This window comes from Dermacentor albipictus, chromosome 1 (assembly GCF_038994185.2).
Source record: "Dermacentor albipictus isolate Rhodes 1998 colony chromosome 1, USDA_Dalb.pri_finalv2, whole genome shotgun sequence".
In the NCBI taxonomy this organism is placed as follows: Eukaryota; Metazoa; Arthropoda; class Arachnida; order Ixodida; family Ixodidae; genus Dermacentor; species Dermacentor albipictus.
Genome location: NC_091821.1, coordinates 508310421 through 508337452, shown reverse-complemented (window position 1 = coordinate 508337452; position 27032 = coordinate 508310421).

Below are 27032 nucleotides of genomic sequence, written 5' to 3'. Positions count from 1 at the left end.
TCGCCTAACGTCACTTTGACGCGGTGAGTTTTTGCGGTTTTGTGATGTCGCGTGAGAGGCAGGTGAAGTGGGTGCAGCCCGAAAACTTTTGACGAATAGCCGAGAGCTAAGGGCAAAAAGGCGTCGCATCGGAAATAACAATTTTTGTTTTGTTCGGTCAAATTATGCATAATTAGTGTGTACACGTCATATCAGATGGGGAGCTATCGCGGTTTTCGTGACGTCACGTGACAGACAGGTGAAGTGGGAGTGGCCAAAAAAATTTTTTGACCAATCGCGGTGGGCTGATTGCAGAATTGGAATAGAAAAGTTTGGAATAGTTTTACGTTATAGCGCCCCTGTTTCCCCTTCCGTCTTCCCCAGTACAGACTGGAATGCACTAGCTGAGATGGGCCTTTCTGTCCTTCCTATCAATAAAATATATCTATAAAGGAAGCTTTTAGTTTTTCTGAGATTGACAACAAGAAGCCAAACTGAGCTTAGCAAAGCCATAAGGGCTGTCTCAAGGGCGACTTGCACGAACATTTATTAACAAAAATAATAACGGCTTTATTACGCGTTATTAAACGCTTCCTAGACCACCGCCCCTTTGCAGCTAGCCAGCAGTTGAGTAAAAATACTGATCCGTTTATCACTTGACAAGGTCGCCGCATAATAAAGAATATTGCGAAACGAACTCAGGTGGCAAATTAGAACGAACCGGTGGTATCACCATGTGTGAATTCAAAAGTAAAGCATGTTTTCCACTGAAAAAAAAAGGCACATTTCAAGAATATTGTGCTTAACTTTTCCAGCAGCCGGTGCTGAAAGACATGGCGTGCTTTCATTGCTTGAGGAAAGAAACGTTGTTCTTTGCGATAGCCAAACAGTAGGGTTCTTGCCGAGGCTAGCGACGCTGGGGAACAGCTGGCCCTGTTAGCATGGCAGCCAGTCGCCACAATTTGTTCTGTGCCTCGGTGTCCGTTCGCCACACTCACACCAACTGGAAGGAGTTCTTTCGATGCCATAGACGGTGGATGATTTGGTATGCAAACGTGTTCCTCGCGAAAGATCGTGAGGACGGAAGGAGTTTCTTCATGGAGTACAGTCGTCGGATAGCCGAATGTCAACAGATTGGATGCGAGCTAGACGCAGAGTCTCTGCAGTGTGCGGTTCCAGCCTCGTTACGTGGTAAATGAGTGCGAAAGTTGCATTGGTATGTCCACATGCTTGTCTCACTGCTCTGACGGCGACGTGAAGAGTGTTTGAGTTGAAAAATACTTACCAAACGTCCCAGCGTTTTGGTGGCAGCGATAAGCCTATTTGTGCCTAAAGCAGCCGATTGCTTCAAAGTGACTTTGTCGGCTGTGTAGATTGCATACGGTGGAGTTGTTCAGTCGTTGGTTTTGATGTCGTGGCATGTTAACATACAGTTCGTGTTTACCCAGCAGTGTGTGTTTTACGCATGCACTCTGCCCGTATAAGTACCATCATTGCCCCAATGGTTGACTACCGAACATTGCGGTGTGCTGAGCGTTGATGCGCCGCCGCTCAGTCTCGGAAACTCAACTTGCCAAAGCTATCACTTTTACTTAAATACGGCGCACGTAAGTGTACCCGCGTAGTGTCTTGCATAAGTGTTGAATGGCGGTAATGTAGAATACTTTCCGACCACCCTCTACTTTACGTTAACGTGTGTAATGCTTGTGTAAGAAAATTTCCTTCGAGTAATTATGCCGCACATAATTCTCTCTACATAACAACGTTTACGCACCACATTTCTGCCTGTCGTTTGCGATGTAATGATGGTTGGATAGCGAAGATCAAGCACTATGTTCCTTAAATGAGTGCTTGGTATACATCCCTCTTAATTTCCTCAAGTTCTCTCGCTCTAACAAAAAAAAGCCTTTCGTGGTGTATGCATTTTATTGCTACATTTGGATGCAATATTGCTCAGAATCAACCACAATCACACCGCCTCTTCATTTCCAAGTGGAACGTGCAGAAATTGTGGGAATGGAAGCAAAGTGCCGTCTGCCTTTATAGCGGCGAAAAAAGAAATCCCGTATGCCTTGTTACACCCATAGCATATGCATGGTTTTACCTTACCAGTGCCAGATGCTGCCACTGTTCCCTTACAGAGAATTCTGCATCTTCTGTTAGGCGTTGCCGTAAGCGATCGCCTACAGAGAGAGAGAGGTCATAAGGGAAAAGCAGGGACATTAACCAGGCTGAGCCCGGTAGGCTACCCTGCAGGTGGAGAAGGGCGAAAGTTGATTGTAAGAGGAGAAGGGAGAAAGAAGTTAAGAGTTTGCACTATTAAACACACAAGCGTTCATCGCTGAGTCAGTCACAGTTGGCCATACAAGCTGGTGCATTTCGAGAAACGCACCACTGCCTTTGAGGCCTTGCACATAGCAGACGCACGAGGCCACAGTCCCAATATCCTCTCCTCTGTGAAAGGCCAGTCGTTTAAGTGCTCCAAAGCTGTCCGAAGGGTACTCCTCTCGTATTCGTATGGGGGGCAGGCACACAGGAGACGTTTGGTTGTTTCTTCGACACCACATGTGTTGCAGTTGGGACTACCCGTCATTCCAGTTAGGAATGAGTAGGCGTTTGTCAAAGAATTTCCTACTCGCAAGCGGCACAGCAGCGTTTCTTCCCGTCGGTTATAACCAGGTAAAAGTTGTAATGTCATATGCGGGACCTTCGCATAAATAGGCGCCTGTTGGTGAAGTCGGGTGGGTTCCATTTCCTAAGAGTAATATAATATCTGCAAGACCGCTGAGGTGCCTTGCTGCATCCATTCTTGACAATGGTATCGATGTGCTTTCACATGCATCATGTGCCCCAGTGGTAGATTTCTCGGCACTTTCGTTGCCAATAATGTTGCAGTACCGAGGCAGCCTCTGAAATATATAGCCGTGGCCTTTGTCCGCTGTTTGAGGGCAGCACAATCGTGCATCTGCTGCCACTTGTTCATGGGGCCTGCGGCGCAGAGCTGATAAGAGTGATTGAAGGCTTCCATCGAGTCGCAGAACATAGCTCAGTGATTTCGTGACTGTTGATGCACATGTATCACTGCTCTACTGAAGAAGGAAAGTTCGGACGCTGTCGATGTTCTGATCTGGCTGATCTTGAGTTTCTTGCAGACTGACGTCGACGGAACGACCACCGCACCAGCTGTACAGCCGAGTAATACACTCGGTCACATTGCTGGAACGTGTTCACAGCGAAATATAAGTGCGAACGAGCCAGCGGTATAACCAGAAGAGGCGCGCATACCTCGCGTTCCGCCCGCATTTTCTTTCTTTCTTTCTTTATTCATTTATTCAAGACATTCCTTACAGAATATGCCTTGGGGGACGCGACAAAAGGCACTGAACGTGCCTGACTGGGCCTCGCCACCCTTGGCAGCAGCAGTCACACAAGAACAATAATAACAAAAGTATCGACCACAATAGGCTCAATTTGGAACACGGTAGAACTTAAACATCAACAAGTGTTCCTTATCAATAACGTAAATCAATAACATAATAACATAAATACACATAGACATCAATAACATAAATACACATATAATTAGATACATTGTACAGGTATGTCGCAACTATCGTCCTAGTACAGAAAATATATCGGACTTTAACAATGAAAAGCCAAGACACAGTAAGAGGAAACCAACTGGGATCAGTCCGGCACGATTTTTAGTCTGTGTTAAGGAAAAAATTTTTGAGCATTTTTCTGAAAATGTGTACTGAGGTAGCTGTAACGAGCGCTTCAGCAATTTCCGGATATTCGTTGAGAAGGTCTGGTATCATAAAGCTTAGTTTTTGATCGCCATATTTTGTACGAGAACGTGGCCTGGGTATTAAATTCTTTCGTAGGCAGTACGGACCGGGTTTCACTTGATATTTGGTTTGAATAGGTGTTGTTTGGTGCTGACGCAATATTTCCAGGGCCAAGTTGTATTTATACAATTTATGAATAGGCAGTATTTTATTAGATTTAAAAAAGGGTGTAGTGTCTTCAGAAAGTTCTAAATTTTCGATTGCACGCACCGCTCGCTTTTGCAAACAAAAAAGACTGTCTAGGTTGGTCTTAGTCGTTGTTGACCATACTAAGAAACAGTAACATAACCGGGAATGAAATAGCGCGTAGTATATCTGCCTTTTCACCGCAGACGGGATATAATATCTCACTTTATTTAAGATTCCAACAGCTCGCCCTAGCTCACTTCGGAGCTTGTCAACGTGAGGCGTCCATGAGAGGTTTTCTTGAAATGTCACCCCCAAAAATCTAACTGATACAGATTGTTCGATGGTAACGTTTTGAAATTTTAAATCCAAGTTTATAGTCGGGTGGTGTCCTCGCGGCCGGAAGAGTAAGTATTTCGTTTTGCTGATGTTTAATTGAAGTCTGTTAGATTGAAGCCACAAATCCAGACCTGTTAGCCATTCGTTAGCTCGATGAAATACCTCTCTTTCATGAGCTCCTGTGAAGAATACATTCGTATCGTCTGCGTATAAAATTAACTTTGTATTTTTGTTAATGTTTACAATATCGTTAATGTATAATAAAAATAACGTTGGTCCTAGTAATGATCCCTGTGGTACGCCAAATTTTACAAATTTTAAGTCCGAATTTACGCCATTTATGCATGTGAATTGAGCTCTCGAAGTTAAGTAGCTTTTTATCAAAGACCAAGCTTTGCCCCGTATTCCATACAATGGCAATTTCTTTAAGAGCACATCGTGTTGGACACAGTCAAAAGCTTTTCTAAAATCCAGAAATATTCCCAAGGTAACTATTTTCCTTTCGATGTTGTCTAGTATGTGCTCCTTTATTTCAAGAAGGGCACTTTCAGACGACTTGTTTTTTCTAAACCCGAATTGTTCGCTTACTATCGTTATGTTAATTGATCGTTATGTTGCAGCACTGGTTTGCGAAGTGGCCGTCGAGTTGGGAAAAGCTACGTGAAGTTGGGCCTCCCGGTCCTTGTAGCTGAGGAACGAAGTTGCAGCATTCTAGGGAACATTTGATAACGCATTAATAAAATCGTTATTATTTTTGTTATCAAATGTTCCTGCACGTTCCCACTCATCTGCTTGTTGTCCTGCGCCCTAGCTCTCGCTTGTCTAACAATACAATTGAGATCTGATAATGACCATTGGATGGCTGCAGCAAGCGTGCGTATTAATGGTCCCGTGTTCTTTTGTGTTGTTTTATGTTTGGCACCTGTAATGGCACCTATGCTTTGGAACAGGTAGATATTCCATTCTTCACTCGGCAGTTCGGTGGCGGTGCACAGACAGTGCAAATCGTAACGCACCTTCTGCTTTTGCAGCTCGCTGTCCTTAGCTAGCCTCACGGAAGACCACCCTTATCAACTTCCTGGACGGACGCTCCGCTGCAAGCTTGGTGACCGTGGTCCTGCGCCTGCGCTTGGATCCTCACGTGGCCGCAGCACCAGGTGGCCGTGGAAGACGCGTAAGAGGACGGCTTCACCGAGTGGGCCACGCAGTTCGGCAGCGGTGCACAGACAGTGCAAATCGTAACACACCATCTGCTTTTGCAGGTAAGAATTGGTGTTAGTTGCTTTTAAATTTGCTTCTGTTCTTGTACACTGCTGCCGAACACAGCGTGAAGTGTATTTGTTTTGCGTGAAGTGTATTTGCTTTGCTAATGGGGAAAGACTCCGCAAAGAATGCCCGAAAAGATGCAGAGAAGGACGCAACTGATGCAAAAGATCTTAAAGAGCTGTTGAAAGCGTTCGAAAACTTCAAGCGTAATTTCAGAATTGAGATAAGGGAAATTAAGGACGGCATACCATTTTGCTCTGATACTTGTAGTGAGTGAAAGATGCAGCCACTGATATTATGAAAATGCGAGCTGAAATGCAAGAACTTATCAGGGAACACATGGAACTAAAAGTCGAAAACAAGAAACTGTCACCAGAACGCGATCAGCTGGAGCAGTATCAGCGCCTAAACAATCTTGAGATAAAAGGTGCCCCGGTGGGAAATGATCCGGTGGCTGTTGTAACAAAGCTGTCGGCACGACGATTCATCCGGCTGACATCGACACATGCCACTGGATTCACACTCCTAAACTTGGTGCGCAGAAAATAATCGATCGTTTTGTCAAAACAACAAAAAGTGACGATATTCTGGTAAAGTGTAGAAAGGAAAGGCTGGATACTTCTGTGTGGGGGGATAAGAAGAAAATGCCCATTTTTGTAAATCAGCATTTGACTCATAGTGGCAAGGCTTTGCTTGCAGCTGCAATACAGAAATTTTTTGCACGAGTCGAATCTGTTCGTGTATTTCTAACATCTTTTGTATTATGCCTAAGGGCATGCTTTCGAATTAAAAAAATACAGAAAGAAAAAGAAACTGGCTGGAAATTCATCTGGAAATCTGGTGGCAAAGTGCCAGCACGCAAAGATGAAGGTTCACGGGTCACACACATTGCAGAGATGATGCAAGCCTCACTAAAATAGAGAATTGAACATGCAATGTGAAATACGAAATTGAAAACGGTTTATTATGTCTGATCTTGTTAACAACCGTAAGTATTGTAATGCTGCAGAATTTAATAGTGAACTCCGCTCTAGCAAGAACTTCTTTTCCACATTACATATAAAGTCTAGAAGCATAAAAAGAAAATGGTTAAAACACGTTGGCGGGCTAGTTGGTTAGAATCCATGGTAGTGTATAAGCGCGACTGGACGAGAACGAAGAAAGAAACAGATACACAGACAAGCGCTGCGTCTGTGTATCTGTTTCTTTCTTCGTCCTCGTCCAGTAGCGCTTATACACTACCATGGATAAAAAGAAATGTCGTTGACATTGCTGTTTTTCTACGGTCTCTATCAATTGGCTTTGATGTGCTGGTTTTCTCAGAAACATGGATCATTTGTACAGAAGATGCACCGTTCTTTCCAGGTTATCAAAATGAAATCCTTTGTCGTGAACAGCAAAAAGGTGCAGGTTTTGCTATTTATTTTAAGGATGCGCTTTCTTGTGAACTGCTTGATAATTATTCTGTCTTGAATGATATCGAATGCATGACCATGTTATTGGACCATATTTAGTAGTTGCTGTATAGAGGCCACCACGTGGCAACAAAAAAATTTATTCAGTTCCTTGACGTTGTGTTATCATCAACTATTCGCTGGAATACTCATTTCATAATTATAGGTGATATAAATATTGACCTCTGCTCCAATGATCCTTATGCGAAAGAATTTGAAACGCTTTTGCTTATATATGAAAGTGTAAATTTTATAACATTACCTACTAGATAATGCTACTAGGTAAGGCTACGGTAATGTCAAGCGCTACGCTGCTTGACAAATGTGCTTTCAATTTAAATTCGCAGAATATAGAAACCAGGGTTTTTTCGTATGACATAAGTGATCATATGCTCATCTTCTTTCTGTTATTATCTACTTCTCGCCTCTGCATATCGAAAACCCAGACATTTCTTTATCGAACTAAAAACAGCAAAACTTGGGAAAATCTTTTTTCACTTGGTTCAGAACCTAGATTGGAGCACGGTTTATAGGCAAAATAACCCTGATGAAGTTTATAACGCCTTCCTAAAGCTGTTGCGTGCTAGTTATGACGCAGCATTTCCACTTCAGAAGTGCTCACGTGATAGTATTAAAAATGCAGAAAGCCTTGGATAAATTCTGATCTTTACAGGCGCATTCAAATAAAGAATAAGTTGTACCACGATTTAATCCACTCGAGAGAGACAAGTGCGTTTACTAAATACAAGACATACAGAAATGTTTTAACTTCAGACATAAGGAAGGCCAAAACGAAATGCTATGAAAAGTTACTCGAAAAAATTACCACAATCACAGGAAATTATGGGAAGTCATAAATGGGCTTACGAATAGGAATAAAGGCTGTCATAGGACGCGGGACCTAACAATTAATGGCGAAACACTCAGCAGCGAAAGGTTGGCTAATGTCATGAACGAACACTTTATAAACGCGGGCTCCTATGTTGCAACCGATGGAAATACGGAAAGTGCCCCAAGTGCTGATAAGTCTACTGTGCCATATTCTATTTTTTTCAGTACCCACAGATCCGGTTGAAGTAGAAAACTTAATCAGAAAGCTTAAAAATAATGTTGCATCAGGGATTGATGAAAGAGGCTCTGCTGAGTTGAAATTGATATCACCATGGATATGTGATGTATTGGCCTATATTATCAACCTCACCCTCGCTACTGGTATATTTCCGGAACAGTTAAAGGTGGCAAAAGTCAATGTAGTACAAAAAGGTGGTGTTGTCAATAATTTAGCAAACTATCGACCAATATCTGTGCTTCCAATAATATCAAAAATATTTGAAGGAGTAATTTACGACACGCTTGCATCCTTTTTCGATGAACATAAAATAATAACAAAGAGTATACATGGGTTTCAAAAAAAAAAAATATAAGTCAACGGAACAAGCTCTATTGCATATTAAATAAAGATAAGATAATCGACCATGAGGTAAAGAAAAATAGACTTTTGGGCTGTTTCTTGATCTTCAAAAAGCATTTGACTCCATACAATTCCAACTATTAATTCATAAATTGTCGAGGTATAGAGTGCGCGGAGTCGCACTTCAACTCTTCAAAAGTTACCTTGAAGATCGCTATCAATCCGTGCAAATTAATAGCACAATTTCTACAAAGATAAAGTTAAACCAAGGAGTCCCCCAAGGGTGTATATTGGGGCCACTATTGTTGCTTGCTTATATAAATGATATTGTAGAAATTCCTGATTCCCCTGAGCGTTATATGTACGCTGATGATACAAGCGTCTTCTTTTCATCAGCCAATTTAATATCACTTGAAGTATGTGTATAAATATTTGAGGCGTTTTTCAGAATGGTTAAGGCAAAATAAGCTACGCGTAAATGCGAAAAAAAAAGACCTATATGATATTCTGACCTATCAACAAGGCTATAAGTAAAGTAAGTGTCACATTTTAAGGAAATTGTATTACACACGTTAGGGAACAAACATTTCTTGATGTGTGCTTTCAGGAGGAATTAAACTGGAACACACATGTGAATCACCTGATTACGGTATTAGCGCGAATAGTTGGTTGTTTTCACAAAACAGTACACTTAATCCCATTGAGGTTAAAACTAAATATGTACTATGCACTCTTTCATTTTAAGGTAACTTATGGGATTTTAGTCTGGGGTACAACATCGCAAGAAATTACGATAGGCTTATTACTATGCAGAAGAAAATATTGCGCTGTTTAGAAAAGTAGAGGGGAAAATTACAAGACTTCCCAACTGCTACACAGTTCATAAAACATTTCGTGCTCAAAGTTGATCATTTGTACAATTTAAATTGCTCCAAGTAATTCAACAAAGTAAATTATATGAACAAAGCCGCATCGAAAAACCGTACTATTGTTTACGAGAAGAAAGGATACGAGCACCGAAAGAAAGAACTAATTATGGAAAACAAAGTGCTGCGTAACAGACACATCATGATTTGAATATCCTTGCAGATAGATTGAACTTTAAAGCTATTAGTGCTGCATTTAAAAAAACAAGCGAAGAACTTAATTACCACATGTATGCAATATCAACATTACCTTTTGGATTTTCATGCCTCGACCAATGCTTAAATCATTCACGAATTAGTATTCTGAGTGTCTCCATGTATGATGTAATTTCATTGCTTCCTCGTGCATTATTCGTTTCCAAATTTTTGAATTTATTTTGTGTAGCTGTATATTTTGGCGTGCGCGACCTCTTCTGTAAGATTATTTAAAGATGTTATGTAAATTTTTCCTTTTGTTTATGTGATTTGTTATGTGTACTCTTGCAATTTGCTAGTTGTCCCTTGTCCTGAAACTGATGTACTGTTGTACAATGTATTGTTGAATGTACTGATGTACAATGTACTGTTCACTCTGTTGAACTCGAAGCGTGTGAGCTGCCGCGAACTGCGGAGGGACAGGGACCTTTGTCAGGCTTGATTGCCTTTAGCCTTTGCCCCTGCAGTGAGCTTTGTATATTGCTTACTGTAAATAATATACCTACTTACTTACAAGGGTACCTTACATCTCTTCACAGCTATCCAAACGCCATATGTATCCCCTAATATATCTAGAAGAAACCTTGCAAAAATCCTTCAAGGGGGAAGCTGGGCTACTCGCAGTATTCTGCCATAGTTAAAGCTTAACCAAAACAGAGTGGCAGTTTCGCACGAAGACGAATCATTGTGGGTGATAGCAAGCGTCGTCTTCCAGCTCCTCTCACAAGTGGCGTGACGTGACGCTGCACGCGAGACAACTGCCGCTGAGCAGCTGGAACAGCATCCCGACTGATAAGCCGGGGGGCTGTCGAAACGTTATCGCGATGAGGAATGCCGGTAGCGGCGTTACAGGCACCGCACCTCGATGGCGCCCGAGACGGGCCAAAAAGCGTCGGCGGTAAAGTGGACGGATTCAGCTTTACGCTTACCGTCCAATAGGCTCAGGCGCCATGGTGTGCATACTATGCGCACAGCTGCTCAGTAAGAATCCTATCGCGTGTGCGCACAGATCTTGTGCCCGTATCGGAAGCCAGAACCGGAAGCGAGCCGACTGGGTGGAGCCCGACCGTGCGCCCGGCCACTCTGTTCGTGGCGTCACACACCTCGGGCGGCCTTCTCCGTCGACGCCCGCACGGCACGACGTCGCGAGGCCGTCTCGAGGCTCCGAATCAGCGGCATCGCGATAAAAACGGGCCCATCACGAAGACAGGAAAAGCGCTGGACTGGCTTAATAAGACACAAGCGTATTTGTAAACAACAGTATACAGGAACTAGCAGTCAAAAAGAAAAGAAAATTGAACGAAAAATCACCAATCATCGCACTTGCGGACAGCGCTGCCTCTGAGTGAAATAGTAATTCTCTTTCTTGAAACAATAAAGATAAAAAAATAAACAGGTAATAATAAAAACAATAGAACGGGCGGTCACGCAGCTCCTCACACTAAGAAAAAAAAGAGTATCCCTTACTCTTTTCGAAGAGTCTGGACTCGTCACGTATACGACTCACATTGTGGGAGACACCCGAACTCTCTTTTGGCAGAGAGTCCCGAGACTATCTGTGCTCAATACAAGGTGTTCGCGTGACTCTGCACACAATAGTCATGCATACTCTGTTGTAATAGTCGCCTATACCCTCTCAAAAGGGTTACAAGACTAGTGCTGAGGGAGTCCGTTAACAATTCTAAATGAGTCGAACGACTCAAGATAAAGTGTCTCGTGAACACTGCAAGAATGATTCAGGTAACTATTCTAGACGAGTCCGATGACTCCACCATGTGTGTCAAGTTACCCTTAGTGCGTGGTGCCGGCCTCTTGCAAATGCTAGCGACAAATGCGGCCTCTTGCAAGTCGTTTCACTCTTGGATGGCAGTGTCGAGCCGCTTTTCAAAATGTGTCAACAACTCTTGCTGTAAGTACACACGACTACGGCTAGTTGTCAAGAAGACTACTGTGAAAAGACAACATAGGATAACAAAGAATCCACAGTAAACTTGACAAAAAGCACATGGCAGGTTAGCAAGAAAAAGTTAATATTTCATCAATCTTTGTTACTGTCTTCTGGAAAATTCAAATGTATAAGTCAGCACAGAATCACAATGAAAGAAAGACAGTTCTCGTTACCATTAAACTGGAATCAATAGCCAACTAAGCAAAACAGTCTTAAATAAATATCCAATATGTAGCCTGCAGCTGCATATGCATGACACTGCAATGCCACTCAGAACCATAATGAGACCCCAAAATATTATGTAACTCATGTAGAAGGTTAATTCACCACCGCACAAGTCTCTTATAATATGTCAAAATATTCATAAGTTCAACCTATTTCCCTGTTCTAAAAGACTTAACTTACGACTTAACATTCTAAGCAAGTAAGCTACACATAACAAATAAGAGAGGCTGCACTTATGTACAAAGGAGACCCATATAATGAAGTGAAATAAAAACAATATTCCAACTTAGATTACATTATCTATGCATTACGCTATGCTTGCTGAAAACAACTGGTTGGCAATTGATAATCCAGTCTAATAGTAAAAACAGCTGTCTTACCTTATGGTACTCTTGTTGGCACTTTTTCCCACACAATTTGTGCATGTTAGCGTGATGAAAATTGATCTGAAAAACACCACATTAAAAAGTTGTGCATCAATTTTATTCTGTCATACAACATGCAGCAGTGTATAAAAACCTCATAACTGACAAAATTACAAAAATAAATGCAGCAAAACTTACACTGATCATTTATTTATGTTGAGAAGCATACTTTTGCAAGACTAAGTAAAATAGCTGACACAGACAATTTCACAGGTAGAAAAAACCGCTAATACAAAACTTTCCATAATCCAAACACGTTGACAAAATAAGTAGCACAGGCAGCTGTATTTTGTTACGGCAAAGATAGCGCATGAATGACAATTACAAGAGGGGAAGCAGAACACATAAACAAACTATACCCAGCTGCATGCACGCAGCTGTAACAATACACATCGTGCACAAAGATCCAAAAGAAACAATGAGGAAGATGTGAGGAAGGCTTCTTTTACTCATCACAAGTCATCCTGTAAGAGCACATTATGCACTGGCTGTAATCTATCCTCAGGACATACATGAATAAGTTACTTTAGGTGCCACATTTATAAATCACTCATACAATGTTCTTGTGATTTTCCTTATTCCAATCTTTAGCTTAGCAAGCATGACTGAGTTACGTAAAGCCTCCCTACGGCTTGGCACATATACACAAAGAAGTGTTTCTATAAACACTGGAGGTCACGGACGGATGACAGACACATACCTCTTTTAATTCTTTTGTCTTTGTCATTATGATTACCTACCACAGTGGTCTTTTGTAGAGTGAAACACATCCAAATAACACACTGTGGGCAACAAAGTGTGAATACCTGTTCTCGATTTCTACCTTTCTCTGGTGTCCCGCTAAGGTAACAATGGCGCAAAGGATTGTCTTCCCAATGTATGCATTCCCATACAACAGGAGCAGATGATAAACCACATTAATGGTGCGTGAAATAAGGCATCTGTGCTTGACTTCCCACTGCCGCTCCCATCTGGAGTGATCTTTTTTTTTGCTTTGTATACACTAGTACAGGTGCTACGTAGTCCCCTTGGAACCCAAAGCAATTCTCACACCACAGCAGGATGTCAATTTTTTTAAATTCTAAGCAGAACTCTCGTTATGGGGGACAATTGCGAACTTTTATTTTTGCTTTGTATCTTAATTATGTTGTTGACCTTTAAATTTAGCCACTTTACTACTTTTCTGCAGACAGGCCATTGCACCAATGCTAGGTTTTGAAAACACCAGAGCAGGGTAGAAAGCAAGAAGAGATATTTATAATTTGGGTGCCCTCTCTGCATTACATGGATATGTTTCAATGAACGATAAGACTACTTGGTAGATAAACATATAAAAGATAAGAGAATTAAGCTCAAAGCCTAACAAATTAGTAACTGGGAATTTCATATGCAAATTAAATTTCCTGATTCCCAGTGATGAAACAGTTTTGAGAATATGTGCGAAGGCAACCAAGTGACTCATTCTCACAAAGAAAACAAAATAAAAACAAGCAAGATTACAAGAACTTCGAACTTGCAACCTTAAGTAAGACACCTGACATGACTGATTTATGTATTTACTGAGCATAAATTACAGCTAGCGCATAATCTGCTTGAACAAGATGACAAACAATGAGTTACTGTTGCTTTCTCTCTGGGGCATTTGGCTCTTCTGAACACATGCACATTGTATGGCACAGCTGCGTGGATGTAGCTGGGCATAGTTATGAGTCAGCATCACTCTGTTATTATGGTCCTTCACTATTATCGTTATAATTTATATTTGGCAAGCAGCCTAACTATCGGGTTGATCAGCTGTATTTTAAACAAAACATACTGACAGATTTCCGTTTCTAGCTAACATAAGGAGGCGGGTACATCCTTTCAGATTTCAAGAAACAGCTGTGCAACAGAAAGTCTACGATGACCAGTACCTTTATTATTAAGTGCCATGTACTAGATCTTTCTGCAATGAATACCTCTATTACCAAAAATTGTAGTCTGAAAAACTAATTGGAAAATATTTACAAAAGTGACAGATACTAGAACTGAATTACAATTGCAAATGTTTTCGTAAACAAGATCACAATAATTGAAGTTTTATTAATTTCAGCAAAATGGCTGACCTCCTATTATTGAGGCTAGTCAGTGCTGAAGGTATTGTTAGTTTGTAGGAGTCCTCAGACTGACAGCTCTGAAATATTTATCGCCATACTTGGTGGAACATGCTTTGCTGTTGCAGATATTACTTAGCCACAAAACATTTTGTAAGCTTTATGGGACAATTCTGTCTGGAAGATAAACCTTTCTGATCATGTCTTTTTGGGTTGTGTATCTCGGAACTGGTGCTAGTCTGAGTTCTTACAAACTAGACGTTATTGAGTACGGTAATTATAATGCCTGCCAGTACTATAAATTTCTGTTAGCGAAAATTGTCGCATTGTCATGAAGCAGTTATGTTCAATTTTTAGCGGCAGTCACTGCTGAAACACTCAGTACAAAGCACAAAACAAAGATATGGAGTCAAAATGTAAATGTCGAACAAAGTTATAGTCAATTCTTCATTTCACAGAACTGTCTTTTTTTCTGTTAGTTTGCCAATACCAATTGCACATACACAAACATTTGAGTATTGCACTTCTGGTAAATGCAGGAAATTTCAGTGTTTAACAGAAGCCCTTGGGAAGACAGCCCAGAGTCGCTTCAACAAAAAGACTTGCGTTCAATTTGCGTTTCTAGGTTGTAGGTCACTATAGCAAGGGGCATGTTTTGCTGATTGAATATTACTCGAAACAGTCTTATTATTCGTGCTAGAGCCTTGAAAAGAGAGCAAATTGTAGAGTTCTTCATGCAGATGTCATATATGTCAGTATTTCTTTAGCTGCTTCTTGAGTTATGTCCTACACAATGGGAAAATACAATTATCTTTGCGGGCACTTTCTTGTGTAAATTTTCACAAAAAGCAGTGTGCTGTAGCTACCTCAGCTCTTTGTAGACTGCAAAGTGCCGATATCTATTCAAAGAGCATGTAAAGTTACTAGAAGTATGCAAAATTAGTAGGCAGGCAGAGAGGCCTGCCTACTAATCTTGCATACTTCTCATGCTATTGTGAAAAAAAACTATTGAATATACTTCAAAAACATTTTCTCACAATAGCATTAGAATAACCTTATGCACTTATAGTTGTCCTATACTTCGAAATTTGGCATACGTACTCTTCAAGATATGCAGAATGCTGATGTCTAATTGAAATTGCAATCTGTAAAATTATTTAATGTGGCCTAATATATTTTTGCATAGTTCTAGTAATTGTACAAGCCATTTGGATAGGTATCACCACTTTGCAGTATACGAGTAGCTAAATAAGATACAGCATGCAGCTATTTCTGAAAATTTTATACACAGGAAAGTGCCCACAAAAATATTTTGCCACTGTGTAGGACATAACTGAAAAACAGCAGCTACACAAAAATAAATGACAATTCAAATCTAATAAAACACTTTATGAATGACAGTATATTCAAATCTCTAGTACAAATATATAGAAGTTGTTTCGAAGAGTTAATAAGGGGGTGTAAGTGTATTCCACCAAAGTGTTAGAAAATGCCTTCAGGCATACCATGGGGAGCTTTATAAATAGCACACGCACGCATCTGCCAAAAAAGCCCCATGCCCTGCTTGAATTCATTAGTCATTTTTGCATTCTGTTGTATGTCACCATTTGCATCCCTTAACATAGGGTGCACGAAACCAAAAACAGCCTATTACCCTATTTACTCGCATAATGATTGCACTCGCGTAATGATCGCACTCCTAAATTTTGTCGTCAAAATTCGATTTTTTTAATTTCCCATGTAACGATTTCACCCCGAACTTGCCGCAGTGATGTGTCATGTGCCAAATCTAGCTAATAATGATCGCGCTTACCATCTGTCGACTGCTATGCGAACGACTCTTCAAGACAAACCAAGCAGACTGCATGCAAAAAACTTTCTTAAGCAGATGCCCCATTTCATTCCTTTCATCACTTTCTGCACTTCTAAGACAAAAAAAAGCTACAACCAAACTTTCCTTTATTATGTGTAGGCTTTATAATGGTTGTGGTCAACAAAAACAACAAAAAAGGCGTCTTTCGATTCTTCTCATCTGCACTTGTGGGCACGCAACAAATCGCGAGCGGCAATGATAGCAGCCACGTTTACACTGATACGTTAGAAGTGTGCCCTATTCATTCACCGACGTTTGTAACGCAGCTAAGATATTCGCCCACCCTTAGCGGAAACGTGCCACATTAGGATAGTGGTGAAGACAAATGCCGCAGTTTCCGCAGCATGCCCACCATGTGTTCCTATGTCACTGGCAGAGCTAAGCGCGCCCATCTCTGTCCCCTCAAAGTGGGCATGGCTATGCTATTGCCGCAAACTCGCCGATGTTATTCATTACTAATATGGAAGAAACTGTTTGAATGCACTGTAATGTACACACGAGAAGAAAAACGCAATCAGCGCGTTCGCCTTGCTCTGCCGGCCACCATTTTTTTTCGTGTCCTGCACTACATACAGCAGCAGCCGCCTATTTGTTGACCTGTTGTCATCCCGTAGTAAATGCCAGATAATATATTTTTTTCTTTTTGCGGGAAATTTATCCAGCGTAATGATCGCACCCCTGAATTTGAGTCAATTTTTTTTACAAAAAGTGCGATCATTATGCGAGTAAATAGGGTAACACACTGAATTTTTAGCCTGTAAAGGGGTTGTATACAAATGGGGGCAGCCAACTCTAGTGTGACAATAAACAAATATTTGTTTTCACAATATTGAAACCAGTCATAAAATATATCCTCACAAATTTGGAAATGAATAACCAAAGAACCTTGCTGATTGTCTTATTGGTGTCCTAAACAAGATCTTTTCATGTTTATAATTCCTAGTTTAATTCACTTTCTCTAGTAAATGGGCTCTGACCTAGACTACTCAGTGTAGGAGACTAACCCAGACCTGGAAGCCAATATTTAAATCTGAAATAAAGACATTCATCCCACGAACACGTCACTGCTATGTCATCAGAAGCGTGCATCCATGGACATATAGTCTGTAAAATAATTTTTACATGATCTGTACTGTTACTCTTGTACTAATAAATTAGGAAATGCACTTGCTATTTAAAGCACTGCTGTAAACATTTGTGTTTGAGAAATGCAATACTCAAAAGTGTAACACAACCAATGTGTGCATGAAACCTACGATGCCTTTGACATTCGTCAGTGTGGCAAATAGGCACTGAGAAATGCCAAGGGCATCATAGCTTTCTTGTTTGAAACCTTGTATGCGAGTACATTACTGGTATCTTTGCAGTGAAAGGAAGTCGCATTATTATCAGACTTATGAGGGGAACTCATGTTTCTCTAGTTTAATATTTTCTCTTTTGTGCTCCTATATTCTTGACTTTTCCAAGAATAATGGGTGTTTGAAATAAGTACTCTATATTGCTCTTAAATTTTTCCTGCACAACAGCCCACGTTAGGTTACATTTCTTGAACCCTTTGTAGTGCTGTAGATTATCAAAAGAAAAAAAAATGCTGTAAGTTTGCATTTTAGCCTTCTGTATAACAAGTATGAACCTATCAATTACATACACAAGTACGAAACAACTACGAAAAACTGGGCATAAAGACATACATTATAATACCAGGAATCGATGGGGAGAATTCTAATAGAAAGGAACCATTAAAAACTCGGCACTAAAGACACATATTAATTATAATAACACGAGTATTTGCTAAGAATTTGAAGAGACAAATAGAATGTCTCTTCAAATCACTCCACCCCAACATTCATCCATGGTTCGATGAGTGACCACAGTTGGTGATGCTGTTTGGATAAGTTGCGGCGGAGGTGCAGCTGTGAAATAGGTGGAACATGTAGAGGGGCCACCAAAGGTTGCATGCTGGTTGCACAGCAGGTTGCCTTGATCTCCAGACTCACTCGACACTCATGCGTTGAGCCTGGTTATACGCCATTTGCAAAAAGGCCTTGCCCGAGTGTGTGGTACGGCTTTGGTAAAATTTCGAGGCAACCTGAAAAACATAGATTGATATCTATAAGCACCACAATATTCTTCACCATAGGGCAAACCTGAAGTTTACCATCGGCACATAGCAGATAATGAAAACAGACACAAGCCAGCAGACTTTCAGGTATAAAAATGTGCAAAAGTGTAAATGAGTGTGAAGAGCTGCTTATAGGATGGAATGTTTCATTTTGTCTTTTGTAGATCAATAATAGTATCTTAACATAAAGTCAAGTTTACTTTGCCCTCCCTAAAAAAAACTTAAAATTATGGGGTTTTACTTGCTAAAACCACTTTCTGATCATGAGGCACGCCGTAGTGGAGGACTCCGGAAAGTTCGACCGCCTGGGGTTCTTTAATGTGCACCTAAATCTAAGTACACGGGTGTTTTCGCATTTCAACCCTATCGAAATGCGGCCGCCGTGGCCGGGGTTCGATCACACGACCTCGTGCTCAGCAGCCCAACATAGCCACTGAGCAACCACGGAGGGCATGGCCCTCCCTATTTGTGTAAGTAGGCTATTCCATGCGAGCTGTACCAACCTGGCACACGACCACTTGAAATTTTTTTTTGAAAAACTGGAGGCCCTTCAATATAGCGCAAATGTTAATTTCAAGAAATACTTAACTTAAAAAGTTTTTTTACTGGCGCAAGCACTAAGTGAGATTTTGTGTAATGCACCAATCTATGCATCATAAAAGGCACAGCAGAAAAATTGATTCCTTCATTAAGGGGGCCAAATTTTTCAGGACAATAAAGAGAGGCCTTACACCAAAAATTGAACTGCTTATTAGCCACTGCTCAGTTTATTATGGGTCATTAAAAAATGGAAAAAATGGCCTATTAACTTTATTTTCATGAATCTGGCTTACAGCAAAAGCTGCAAATTTATGTAATCCACATATTTGGGAGTTGTGCTGCATGCAAAAACTGGTTTCAGGAACATAAATTATGCAGCAGTGCACAGAGATGAGGATGAACTAGCAAAAAAAGTCAGTTTTGGTGTGTTTATCGGCATACTTACTATTGAGGCAGTCCTAGTAAATTTATGCCCACTACCATGTATGAGTGTACACTGTATTGTTTTTTGATTGCTAAAGCTTTATCAGAGCAGTTTTTTGTTAAGCAAGAAAAAAAATTGTACAAGTGGTCTCCTACTGGTTTCAAAATTTGCAGCGCATTTCGTGTAATCCACATAGCCTTTTGGCGGCTAAGGCAAACTGCGTGGACTTGAGCATCCCTGCACAGATAGCAGGGAGTCTAAACTGCTTTGAAGTTAACTCTTTCATTGCTGAGTGGCTACAAGCCACTTCACTCAAAAAGTTGCCACTTAATCACATGTATTTACCTTAATCTTTCTGTCGGCTTCCAGCCTGCTTGGCATCATCACGAAGGCTGCCAACTCCCTAGTGGACGTAGTCAGGACACGGTGGTGGCAGGACAGCAGGACCTGCCAAAGGCTTCGAACTCTCTAGTGGACGTAGTCAGGACAGGGTGGTAGGATGCAAGGGCGGGAGCCACCAGAGTGTACCTGCAGCAAATTTGCACAAATGCTCTTAGTCCTAACATGTCACAATTTACAAGAAAAATTCAGCTGTCTGTGTAACATGGATACCAATACAAATAAATGTAAACAGTTAGGTCCTACAACACAACTAGAACATCGACAAAGAAGAAATGGTACTTATGCTTATGAAAATCCAAGCAATGAAAAAAAAAGAATGTGCATCCGATTTGTGCATGGAAGCTCAGTGGAAACCCGAGCTCATACCATCAAATGATCTGCTAGTCAACTGCAAGCCTCTTAAAATGTCATTGTATATTTTTTACACGCACTATGTTAAGCTGCATTGAAACAAGTTCAGCATCTCTAAATATAAGTAATCACGAAGCAATTCAATTAATGAATTCCAGTGGTCGATAATGCAACAAAGTGCATGCTCTGATGAAGCTGGCCAAACTGGGTAGTGACAAATAACAATGTGGTTCTCTACATCTTGTTTTTCTGGCTTTCGCTGTAGCATTAAAATACACAAGAAATTTCACATTCCTGACATTTAACCCTCCTAACTTTTATTCCATAATGCATAATACTTGAGCAAGAGCAATAATGCTGTCTTTTAATCATAAATAGTGATAGAACAAGAAATTTTACTGGAGCTAATGTTTTGACAAGAAAACTTATCTCCTTCTCTTTGTCGAAACATTGGCTCCAGCGATGCTCCTTGTTCTACGCCTCTTCATCATTTCAAGTCTCTGTCTTCCTGTGCACCTCTGTACTTTCAATGTTGTATCAATGAAATTGTAATAACGGAGAATTAGTAAATGTAGCTGATGAAGAACTTGGGCTTGTTGGTAGACAATGACAGAGTAACTGCGCAACATAGAGATACGAACAAAGGAGGCTTATGTGTGCCGTCACCTCCAGCCATGTTTCTCCTTTGGACGATTACTGTATCTCGATGTAAAAGTATTACCCTTTGCACAATAATGCTGAAATGAATAAAGGCCAGGAAAGTGGACACAAAAATTACAACAAATAGCATCATATGCTAATGAGATATGCGAAAGTGCCTGCTACGATCTGTCTCACCCATAACGTGCTGGATAAGATGGCGTCTTCTGGATGTTGGCATTTCTTGAATACCTAAAATAAAGTACATTTCAAAATTACAAAAATACACAGAACAGCAGTAGCAGAGGAGATAACGCATTGTTTAGTAAAAGAAAGTAAACTAATCTCTGATGCAGTGCAGACGAAATTTCCTTTATTAAATTAGTAGAATAATACACCACACTTCATTTCATTCAATGCTGTGAGCGTTTCTTGGTACAAGAAAGAAAGGTATTTCTGCATGAAAACAGTAAAATAATCATAGCCTTCTACTTTTTACAAAATACGCGACAGTGACTAAGCCAACTACAGCAGTATATACTTAAAATTGTTATATGCACATTACAATAGCCAAGACAGGATAAACTTGGGTTTATATGCAGATCACCAGGAGGTACCACTTTGCAATCAATTCATTTCTGCTTGCCAAATATCTGCACTAACATAAGACTACAAATAAAAAGACCCTCTTTTTCATAAAACACCGGACTCAAAATAAAAAATCCGGTAGGAATACCACAACTTCTGTGCATAACACAGCCAGGTTTTGTACGCCTTGTAGGTTTTACTATATAAAGGTTGCAGCAAATTCATGCTTTTAAATATTTACCACCATGAAAATAAAGATTACATAAAAAATAATAACATTATACATCGGCTTAGATTGTCAGCTAACGTGTTTTGTGTTTCCTACTTACAGCCAAATGCACATAATTTTTTTTCTGTTTCAGCGCTTTTAAAGCGCTGTGTCTGTTCGCTTGTGCATGCAGCCGCTTTACCGCTCTTAAGATATCTGTGCTGCCACATCGCCTGACACTGCCATACAGCGTTGTAGCGCTTTTATTATTCGCGGTAATATACCTAAAGCGCTAGTAAATCTTCAGAATACACAAGCTGTCTTTTCGACTACCTGTCTTCGCCAGCGAATGTCACACTGGTGCTAGTATTGTATCTACACTTCAAGTTACGCAGTACTTGATATTATACGGATTTTTCGATGCGACAGGCCACTCGTCACCGGAGTCATTAAGAACGGTGTTTCTCCTGGCAGTACAGCTTTGCAATAATTTCAGATGTTCTCCTGAGGCTTCCGTCTGCCAGTAGTATTTTCGCATACATACGCGCACGCATGCCCAAGAAACGTCTGTGAACTGCCAAGAGAAACGTGGCGCAAAATGTAGCCATACCGGAACGGCCGAGTCCGCGCCGTTTGTAAACTCGGAACAAAAGCTGATATGCTTACCTGACACGTTAAGAGAAATATGGCACAGGTCACAGGTCCCCGCTGGTAGTGGTTCGTATGCATCTGGTCGTCTCTGTCCGTTGCGATCTCCCATATCACAATGAAAGATGCAGTGCAAACCGAAAGACGAAATCGGCGATACGCTGCTGCTGGCGGCGGTCCCCTCGTCGCAATCACACAGCACGGACAGAAGCTCCCACCGTAACTTGCCGCAACGCTTGGTTGCAGTCGCCCCTAGCGCAGCGATTTCAGAACCACTCAACGACAACGCACTCGCGCGTGATACAGCGCAACTTTAAAATGGCGTCATGCTATTGACGGCTTCGGCTTTGGATCATTTTGTATCTGCACAACTGAGCAAAACAGTTGCGCTAGTTTCGGTTTTGTTTCCTCGCGTTGAAATAAAAACTGTTTTGCTCGCTGATAATTTTACGTCACTTAAGTAATGTTCACGAATGAAACAGCCATGAATTTAACACGCGTGTTGAAATGCCCGCTACGTTCACTTGGCAGAAGCAAAATTTGCCCGTCCGAGCGTGGTTACGTTTGAAATATCTATCGGGGGGCTGTCGGAGCATGCTGGAAGTGTGAAGACGCGGCGTAATTGTCCTTAATTTGCTTAGCTATAACGGTGCGGCTGCCCTTTATTTCTGTCGAGTGCAGTTTGCTCTGATGTGAGGTAGAACTACAAAGCCGCCCATGTTATTGAATGATCTAGTGCACCTGAAGCTGCCAGAACTCCGGTATTTCCTCCACAAGTTCTTGCGACTGTGTGCCGTTGTCACCAAATGCGAGCGTAGTCATTTGGCGGAGATTTAGCAACACATTTTCTAGAACTATCGTTCACCGCTCTCTCACGGCATGGAGAAGCAGCGTGGTTGGTCTTTAGTGAAAATTTCTATTTATTGCGAATTTTGCGATAGCAATTATATGGACACAACCGTCGAAATATATCTGTCGGTGTTACCGTGAGCTTTCGTATAAAGTCAAGTGCGATAAGATCCTATCCCGCGCCGTTGGCTGTGCGCGTTAAAGGAAGTTTTTGAGGCTGAGCCGGGCTCGATGGGCGCCCCAAGTATCTACTTGGTATCTATAGGAGGTCACGTGATAAAACGCGCGCAAGCCGGGAGAGGGATGCGCTAGTTTAGCGCGCTTCTCCTCCTCTAGCCGTTTCTCTAGCCCGGTCTTGCGCCACCCTCGCTCTGTTTTGGTGATAATTTCCGATGGACGCAAAGCTGGGGGGAGGGGGGGTGCGCGCTCAGATAACGCAATTTTGCGGAGACGCTTTGACGGAAGAGGCAGCAGAAGCGTTCGGTCCGCTCTGTTCGCGCCCTTCGTCACGCCAACGCTGTGACAGCGAGTGTTCGCCGTCATTGAGTGAGATCTGTTGTTTGCACGTACGCGCGTGAGCCAGTGCTTCCTAATTTAAGGAGTAGGCGAATGTTTACTGCAGTTTATTCAGCCGATGAAACAACGAACCTTGGTTCAGGCAATAGTTCGTGCAGTGGTTCATGCAGCATTGGGGCGAAACTGCTGTATTTTTGTTTTTATATTTCTAGGGGGTTCCAAAGCAGTGTTGCGTACGCTAATATTTGTTTCTGGCCGCGGAACGCAACGCACTGCGGTAGCCCAGTGGCTTTGGTGTTGCGCTCCTGAGCTCGACGCGACGGGTCCAACCACAACCGCGGCAGTCACATTCCAACGGGGGCAGAATGCGAAAACGCGCGTAACCGTGCATTCCGTACACGTTAAATAACCCGAGCTGCTAAAAATAAATCTGCAGCTTTCCATTACCGTGCGCCTCATAACAAGATATTGATTTTGGAACTTAAATCTTCAAAATTTACTTTAAGTCGCGGAATTACATTTACAATCGACACTGTTGACTGCACCTACTGAACTTATCTCTTTGCTGTGCTCTCTTTAGTAGCCAATACTTTTTTTTAGATTTACTTATGGTCAGAATCCAGTGTGACAAATCCAAGTTTTCCTTATCATGGGAATCTAGCTATCGCTTAAGCGTGTGAGGTATCAACAAACATGGTCAAGGAAAATCAATATATAGAGTTCGAAGTAATTTCAGAACATGACAAGGATGAAAGAATGATACACGGCATTACAACCAGGACAGGAACCCGAGGGCCTGCCTAAAACAGAAGAGTTTATCTGGTATTTCTTCTCCTGCATTAAAATCTTTCTCTCGCCAGGCTCATCTCGAATATCAGAGGAATGGCGATCTTCCATGACTCTTAGCGTGCTATTGAGAGTCAAACGACCCATGCGGGAATGTTGACTCTTCTTTCTGACTCTACTCGCGCAAAAGTGGGTCTTCGGAAGAAAAAAGAGAGTCAAGTTGCCGTGACTCACTTTTTACTCTCTTTTTTCTTAGAGTGCTCATTTAGAATCGAGAAATGAAAACTGCGTGGTAATTTGGTCTTTGTAGATATTAAACCATCCTATTAGTGCAACAGAAATAGTGTCCAGGTAAAGTATAACGACGGCATTGGATTAGGCGCTCCGACGTATGACAGAGCCAGTTCACCCAAGGCGCGGTGAGAGTGAGAGAGAGAAACATTTATATTTTACGCCAGCGTCCAGCGCTCACCTCTGGTCAGTAAGACTATGTAGTGCGGCAAGCTCAGTGGGATATAAAATCGGCTGATTATGGCGACGACAATGATTTTAAATGGTGGTATAAGTAATCCGGATATATTTAAGCGTACCCAGATATATGACAGGCTTCTATTTGGGAATGGCTAAGTGAGCCCAAGGTGTCATAATGAGAGTGTAATTTACTGATAATAGCCACTAGAAAAGCTCAGTCGCGGCTCTCACACGGTTTCAAATGTTGGCAACCGCTGCGAGTCATGGCCAGCAAAGCGTTAGGCCTGCCTGCTGGCTTACGGCATTCTCTATCAGTAAGTTAGCTCAGTTTGGTTCCAGTCTTTCCTGTTTCCTCGCTCCCTTTTTGCAGCGTTATTTTTCACAATGCGAGATTATCAACTAGCGCCTCTCTCTTGTCTCGTTAAAATTAGCGTTATCTTGAGCTCGTTTTCAGTTTATATGCGCCAGCTTGAATGCATCTGTTGCGCCGTGACGTGTTTAGTTCTCGAGGCTGACGGTATGATGAGTACTACACGCGCATCCACTGCATCCCCTGGTGCAAATGCGACTAAGCCAGTTCTCCTTGCCTTAATGACCAAATTACTGGCACTGGTGCCTGGTATAAGGCTCATCCGTAAATAAAGCCATTTCTCTTGTTCCTTGCCGTAGTGTTTAAATATATATTTTTTTATGTTAAGATAAATGCAAACAGACTGTCCGTACACTACCCACGTACTCAACGGCAAAGCGGGCTGTCTTATGGCTATCCTTGCAAATTTCATCTGAGGTAAAGCTTGTTTCTGGTAACTGAGATGACTAATTCGAGCGCAGTAAATGAAGAACGCATGAGTGCGCTGACAGTGCTTAGATCTTGGAATAAATATTACGACACAAAGAAGAAAAATCATTTAGGTGGTAGTTCACTACGGAAATTATATGGCAAGTTTTTAAAGTGCATGGGCTTTGCTGCATTTAGGTTTTGTGGACACTGCCGAACAAGGCGATGGTCTCCTTATTCTGGCCTTTCATTGACCGCGCGTGAAAATCCTTGCGCGCAGTGCTGCTATCTATTCGTCTGCACGCATACGGGCCGGCTCACAAAAAAATCACCGCCCGTGAAGATGGTTGAACAGCGAAGTTGTGTAAGTTACACCGAGTGTTACTCCATGCAAGTCATACTTCGCAATCAGTCGACATTGTAAATATTTTGGTTGACCATTCTTTCACCTCATTTTCGCTTTTGCAATAGGTGGCTTCTTCCTCAAGAGTACGCACTACTCGCGGTCTTCTCATAGTTGTAGCTGGGATGGAATGTGCGGAACCACTAATCCGAAGCTCCGCATATTTGGGCGCACCACTGGAGACGCGGGCGCTGCGATCGCTTAGGCGATTGGCTGGATTGGTTGGACGATGGACGTGGCATTTCTTGCGCCAGCAACAAGTGCCGGCAGCCACGCCACTCTAAAAACAGTTTCACCCCTTGGGGTGTATATTTGCCACACAACGATAATCGTCATCTGTCGTGTCCGCATTTCCTTTCTTTAACGCGGCGAGCCCGGTACTTTCCCGTACCGTTCCCGTGTCGAGAATGCTGCGTCACACTGATAACGCGCATGCCGTTCGTGACTGGGAAGTACCGGGCTCGCCACGTTAGAAAAAGGAAACGCGGGCAAGACGGATGGCGATTATTGTTGTGGGACAAGATAAGCCCCAAATGGTGTAAATTTTTCTAAGAGTGTAGTGTGTACACTCTCAAGAAATGTACACCCTTTCGGGTGTATATTTGCCACAGAACGATACATTCACTCTTAGAAAAATGTACACCCTTTCGGGCTTATCTTGTCCCACAACAATAATCGTCATCTGCCTTGCCCGCGTTGCCTCTCTTTAACGCTGCCAGCTCGGTACTTCCCAGTCACGAACGGCATGCGCATTATGAGTGTGACGCAGCATTCTCGACAGGAAAGTAGCGAGCGCCGAGTTTTCATGAAAGGAAACGCGAGCAAGGCAGATGACGATTATTGTTGTGGGACAAATTTACACCCCAAAGGGTGCAACCGTTTTAAGAGTGTTGTAAGAAAAGTTTACACCCTTTGAGTCGTATCTTGCCACACAACGATAGTCGTCATCTGTCTTATCCGCATTTCCTTTCTTTAACGCTGCGAGCCCGGTACTTCCTGTAACGAACGGCATGCGCCTTATCAGCATGACATAGCATTGCCGACAGGAAAGTAGCACGCGTGGCGTTTTAAAGAAAGAAAACGCAAGCAAGACAGATGACTATTTTTGTTGTGTGGCAGTAATACGCCCAACAGGGTGAAAACTTCTTTTATAGTGTGGGCACTGTTCGTTGGCCGCAAACCAGCAGCATAACATTTGC